The 6,352-nt window shown below is 47.0% G+C and overlaps 1 long non-coding RNA gene across 2 annotated transcripts; it reads left to right on the top strand.

The window, feature by feature from the left end:
* The first annotated feature begins 225 nt into the window (after positions 1-225).
* On the top strand, positions 226-3,088 carry LOC123058386 (uncharacterized). Of its 2 annotated transcripts, XR_006427187.1 has the most exons (4): positions 226-571; positions 826-916; positions 1,498-1,558; positions 2,858-3,088. It is a non-coding gene; the product is annotated as an uncharacterized lncRNA (long non-coding RNA). The 2 variants fall into 2 exon arrangements; XR_006427188.1 differs by lacking the exon at positions 1,498-1,558.
* Positions 3,089-6,352: the final 3,264 nt, after the last annotated feature.

Here is a 6,352-nt window from a genome sequence, read left to right as displayed (position 1 = left end):
TGATATTTTCTCATATTCATAAATATTTTCAAATAAAAAATTTGATGATATTTTTTCACATTCATAAATTTTTTCAAATATAATCGTCATTTTCTAAAAAAAATTAGATGCAACTAAAAAAAAAAAAATAGTAATGGTGCACCAAGGAAGGTGCGCCATTGCTATGAGGGTACTTATGGCGCACCCCTAGGAGGTGCGCCATTGCTAACCCTCCTCCCACTAAAATCCCCAATCCCCGATCGATCCCCAATCTCAACCTCTCAACCCTCGATCGACCTGCGCTGCCCCCGACCTACACCGCTGCCTCGACCCACTGCGCTGCCGCCCCTACCTGCGCCGCTGCCCAAACCCACTACACCGCGCCAACCCACTGCACCGCCGCCCCTACCTGGCCCGCTGCGCACCACCCTTCCAGGAGCTGCAGTTTCGTCCGCTGTGCGAGGAGCAGCAACACCGTCGACACCCACCAACAAGGAGAAGTAGCAGCGCGTCCACCTCGCCGAGGAGCAGCAGCGCGTCCACCCCACCGCCGCCAGACCGTCAACGTCCTCCACTGCCAGTTATTCCCGAGGTGATTCCTCCCCCGTCCTCCACTTCTCCATCCCCTCCCCTACAAACCCTAGAGCCCACTTTTCTTGCTCTGAAAATCATGGCCTCCATGGCTCGATCAATCAAAATTGGTAGCCACAGTGAGTCATGTGTGCATCTCCTCTGAAATTAACCTCTAGTGCAGTATGCTTTCAATTTGCTTCCCTGGATTTGTGCATATCCACCAAACGCAAGTGCTTTATGTTCCTAATTGGATTTGTATGTGTCCTTTTTCAGCCATCTCGTCCTCTGCCTAGATCAGGAAGTGGTGAGGCTCGCTTGGATCCAGCACGGGGCATTTCCACTCTACTGGCTAGTCAATAACTCAGTATGTAATTCATTCTGCCCCCTTCCTCCACTATATATGCTCTGTTCTTGTGCTAGTAGCTCTCTTTGGTTCACATCCTACTGCTAGAAATCATTAGTAGATTTGTCAAGGACAGAAATCCAGTAGCAGTGGTGAGGCTACACACATCTTTGTGGTGTCAACTGACACCGCAGATTTTTGCAAAATAGCCTTAGCTTGGTACATGTAGGTAAAAAATACTTTTTGAAGAAATACACCAGATTGACATCACAAGTTTCCAACTTTAGCACTGATACAATCAGTACTAATTCACCTAGGAAGTAAAATGAAATGACCAGTTCGATTCATTATTTTGATTTGTTGATAAAATAAAATAAAATCTGTTAAGAGGCCCATTCTTTTAGGAAATCCATTCTGTCTTGTAGCAAGTTCATGAGCTGTACACAATCTCTTAAATCATACCAATCATCATATTTGTGAACATATACTATACAAGTCTTGCATTTTTTTCAACCCCCAAAACATGTATATATATATAAGTTTTTTGGGAATTAAACTATAAATTGTAGGTATATATTTTCCTATTAACATATATGTTTTAGGTAAAGGACAACATGAGATTGGCAAACCAATGAAATGGGGGAGAGAGAGAGGGCCATGCAGGTAACATTAACTAGTTGAATACTCTTATATTTGGATAATGGGACATCTTTATTTGCAGAGATGCCAATATTCTGATTTGAGCTTCTATGCTTGTACTGATCAATCCCCAATCAAACTAACCAACTCAAGGCCATCTTACATTTGAACCTATTTTGCTGTATGCTGTTTTTGGCATAGTTTCACACTAGTAAGGCATGAATCACTTTCACGACATTAAATCTCTTCAATTAGGCATACAGATGCATTTCAGTTTGATCTAGGCAACAGGGGCTTGCCATCTTACTTGTGCTGCTAATGAAAATGGTTGTGAGTTTTTCACATCGCGGTGACCCATCAGGCATATAGGAGGGATCACCAGACTGCAAGGGGTCCTAGTTGTTGGAATCTCAAATACTTGTTTGTGTGGTTGATAGATAGGGGTGGCTATGCTATTGACAATACATGAGCAATTATATCATGCTTGTTAGGGTTTACTGGCAAGAATGCTGTGACAATAGATGATGCTGGCTCTGCCCTGCCATTTTTCTTCAGTTCTGTTTGTAGTTTTGGTGTTAGGTGTCATTTTCTCAAGTTTTGTGTGCTACAAATTCACTTTGTGCACAATACTCCTTCCAAGCACTCTCTGTTTCTTAATTTTACTGAAGCAGTCACATAAGCTTTTAAGTAATTACAGCAACATTGCTAGTTTGTTTGATTGCATATTTTTCTAGGAACTACACATTTACATCCTCTGAAGTACACAACTTCTTATTTGGCTGCTTATTTTTCCTTGCATCTATATTTTCACAGGAACTTTGCCTACTTTTGTGTACTATAATGCACTAAAATCCAGGGTATTTTCTTTCCAACAACTTTTGAGTGCACAACCATAGCCCTCCATTAAGAATGTAATCTCCAGAAAATAGTGGTAGGTACAACTTCCAAGCTAGAACACTAAACAACCGAAAGATTTCAATATATAGGATTGTTGGTTTTTAACCTTGGTTACCATTGTTTCTATTTGTAACGGTCTGAAGAATGACTCATGTTGTTTGTGCTATCGGCTACCTAACAATCTCTAAGTGAAAGCAACTAGATGGAGTAGATTTGTGCACACAATACTCCTTCCAAGACAATTTGCTTGCAAGGAGTAGTTTCAGTTTGCTTGCAAGGAGTAGTTTCAGTAAAGTTTTAGCATGGTTTTAGTAGCCGATTTGCTATTCACTTTGTGCTATTAGTTTGCTTCCATCTTTGTGCCCACTCTGAAGAGTATTCGTATATGCTTGGAACTAAACAGAATTATAAAATGAACTTCTGCAGGCTTATCTGAGTTGAACCATCCTCTGCAGCCAACTTCTCTTCGGCAAGAGGAAGAAAGGAGAACCAGGGTAGGGTTTCATGGCTAGAAGATATATTGCTGTACCCCGAGTGAAGGGAAGGAGTTTGCTGGGTTTTGTCTCCGACCATCGTGTCATGATGATTTTGCAGGTACCCTGAGAGGCCCTTGAGTTTGCCGGAATGTCGATTAACTTCCGTTCCAACAAATTCGGGTACTTCATATGTCCTATTTTCAGCAAAGGTCGTGCTGAAATTTTCCGTGAATTTTAGCATGACTTTGCTAAAAATAGGACATATGGGGTACTTGCGACTAATGCATGGGCCGGGGTATCTTAGTACTTAATTAAGTTGGATCAACTGCCTCTTGTGTTATACATATAGAAGTGTGATATCAACTCGTAGTTATTACTCTATCTGTCACCATATATGTGTATCCAACCTTGTGAACTTGTTCCATTTTGTAGTCTGTGTTAACTCAAGTATGTGTGATATATATACATATGTGTGTGCCTGTGATATAATACTCTGTTTGGGATAGTTTAACCAGCAAGTTGCCTTCTCTGTTTCTCTGGCTATGAGGGGGTAGCATGATCGGAAGCACCAGCGCTCTTTTCCTAGGCACTCGAGTAGGCGGTGCTGCCGATGCGATCTGCCATTTAGAGTACCCATATACATCAGTCAACCTAGGGTGCCTCGGCATCGATAAACCCTAAATGATGAAAACTTAACTTAGCATTTAGGGTGCCTCAGCATCGACAAACCCTACATGATAAAACCTTGGCTTTTAGGGTGCCTCGGTGTCGATAAAAACCTAAATGATGAAAGCTTAGGCTTTTAGGGTGCCTCGGCGTCGACAAACCCTAAATGATAAAAGCTTAGCTTTTAGGATGCCTCAGTGTCGACAAACCCTAAATGATGAGACCATGATAATTCCTCACAAACCCTAAATGATGAGATCTTGTTCCTTGACAATAACCAACTTTTTGACCAAACTTTTTTCCTATTTAGAGCGAAACATGGCCAACAATGATGAGGCCGGTGGTTCGGGCAAGGCATTCTGGGAGCTGTCCCAGGAGATGGAGGAAGAACCTCACCGCTATGAGGACGCCGCCCCCGACACCGATCCAGACTACACAACCCCTAGTGGCGTCGGGGATGACACCACTGATGGTGCTGCCGAGGATGCCACCACTGATGATGGCAGCGCACGCACAGATGGCAGCCAACCGAAGAGGCAACGGAAGGACCGGCGCCCGAACATGCTCGGCACCGTCACGGAGGAATTTACTGAAGTGTGCTCCGAGGGGCATCCAACGGCACCCCCAAAAATAGTCAAGGGGTACGCGGGACAGCTCGGGTGCATTCTCCAGAGCACTGTCTCGATCAACACCGAGAACCTAAGGCATCATGACCGAGGGAATTTGCGCAACCTCCTCTTCACAAAGCTGCATGAACGATACAAGTTCCCCGGTGACTTCACAAACACATGCCTCTCAGGGAATAAAGTGAACAATGCCGCCCTCACGAAGATGAGCACGGCCCTGGCTACTTGGAGAGCCTCGGTGAAGAGCATGATTGAAAAAGGTGATAGTTATGAGAAGATCAAGGAGAAAAATCCTTCGATCAGCGAAGATGACTACCGGGAGTTCAAGATCAAGTGCGAGAGCAACGCATCGGTGGAATCAAGTTAGTGGGGGAAAGAGATGCGGGACATGAACTTAGGGGTCCACAAACTCGGTCCCGACAGTTACGGAGTGGCGGAACCTATATGGGACAAGGAGGACGCGGAGCGTGCTGACAAAGGCCTACCGGCCCTCTTTGAGAAATACCGTGACAAGCAGACCAAGAACTATGTCAGGGCCCGGTACAAGATTGACCCGGTAACCAAGGAGCTTACCACGGATCCGAAGACCAAGGCGCTTGAGCGTGTTTTGGTAAGGAATACACCCCCCGCGTAATTAGCTCCATATGGTTGCATTCTAATTAATGAAGCCAAATTTCTAAATGGTTCACGTTCCTTCCACAGGACACTGAAAGCAGTAGTGCGGGGTCGTCTCAAAGCTCCCCTTTTGACACCCCTTTAAATAGGGGGTTGAACGTAATGAAAAACAAGGATAGGCGCAGTAAGCCGACGTCAGCTGGTCGTGTGGCCGGCAAAGGCTTGTCCATGAAATGGTCGGAGTACTATACCGCTGGGCGAAACGAGAGAAATACCAGCTCGGAAAGCCAGGAGCGCGAGGTTCAACAACTCAAGCCACAAGTGGCGCGGATTTCGGAGATCGTCGAAGAGCAAGTGCAAGACCAACTGGGAGCGACAATCACCACCATTATGCCTACCTTGGCTTCTGGGCTATAGGCGTGGATTGCGGGCGGCCAACAGTGGCCGCCCCCAATTCCCAGCTTCACGGGCAGCAACTCGCGCAACGCGCCGGCGGCGCCATTGGTGTCTCCGACGGAGGCGGCATTGGTGTCTCCCGCGGTGGCGCCGGCATTGCAGCTTAATACACCCGGGTGTGGGAAGAATACGCCGGCCGGCACCTCGGCAGCAAGCGGCCCCTCCGTCACTTGCACGCCCGCTGTTGGCGGTGCCTCGACATTAGCCGAGCTCGACGCCATCACTATAACTAATTAAGCCTCTCAGCCGATGACTTCATCTCCTTGCCTTTGACTGGGCATCCCTGACGCCCTACATGTTTTCGCAGGGCGCCGCCGACGTTCTGTGCACTCTCCTGCACTTCATGAACAACGAGTTGGTCGATGTCGCCAAGGGCAGAATCGTTCAACCAGGCAGCCGCGTGTTCCACGGTAATTAGATGCCACCCATCGTTTATAGGGTTCAACTGGTTCGGGTGCTGCCGGGCTTCGATGACATGTTACGTCCATATCGACCCCATGGGGCCGACAAAGATGATGTGATGACCCTCAGCGCCTGCATAAGAGGGCCCATGCTTTGGCCTAAGAGCCAGATTGTTTGGGGGCGGGGGACACCACCCCACAGATAACACCGCCAGTCGTGCCGGCGCCAAGCCATGGCAAGACCCCCGCAACACTACCGGACATGATGGACATGGATATGGCACAGGATCCGGACATGCATATGGCATAGGATCCGGACGACGCTGACGACGACAACGACAGTACATTTACCAACATCGATAAGTACTTCAACGAACATGGGTACGGTGACGAATTCATGGGGCCTCCTTCTCAAGAACCCAACCCTGCAAAAGACGATCTAGATGGTACCATGGAGAAACCCAGTTGCAACAGGCGTCGTCTGGCGTTCAGTTCTCAGGAGACTCCTCCAGCTGCCGCCTTCACCGAGCCTCAGATAGCCGAGGTGCGAAATATTATCAGCCCCAACACACTCAAGAAGGTTGTCTGTGAGCAGAACTCGATCCCATTATAGTAGAAGAAGAAGGGACGAAAAAGAAAGAGTAACAAGGGTGCGAGCCAGCCCGCACCGAGTACGATCCG

The sequence above is a fragment of the Triticum aestivum genome, chromosome 3A (assembly GCF_018294505.1).
Source record: "Triticum aestivum cultivar Chinese Spring chromosome 3A, IWGSC CS RefSeq v2.1, whole genome shotgun sequence".
NCBI classification, from domain to species: domain Eukaryota; kingdom Viridiplantae; phylum Streptophyta; class Magnoliopsida; order Poales; family Poaceae; genus Triticum; species Triticum aestivum.
The sequence above is the reverse complement of the archived record's forward strand: the minus strand, read 5'-3'. Positions and strand labels throughout refer to the sequence as shown.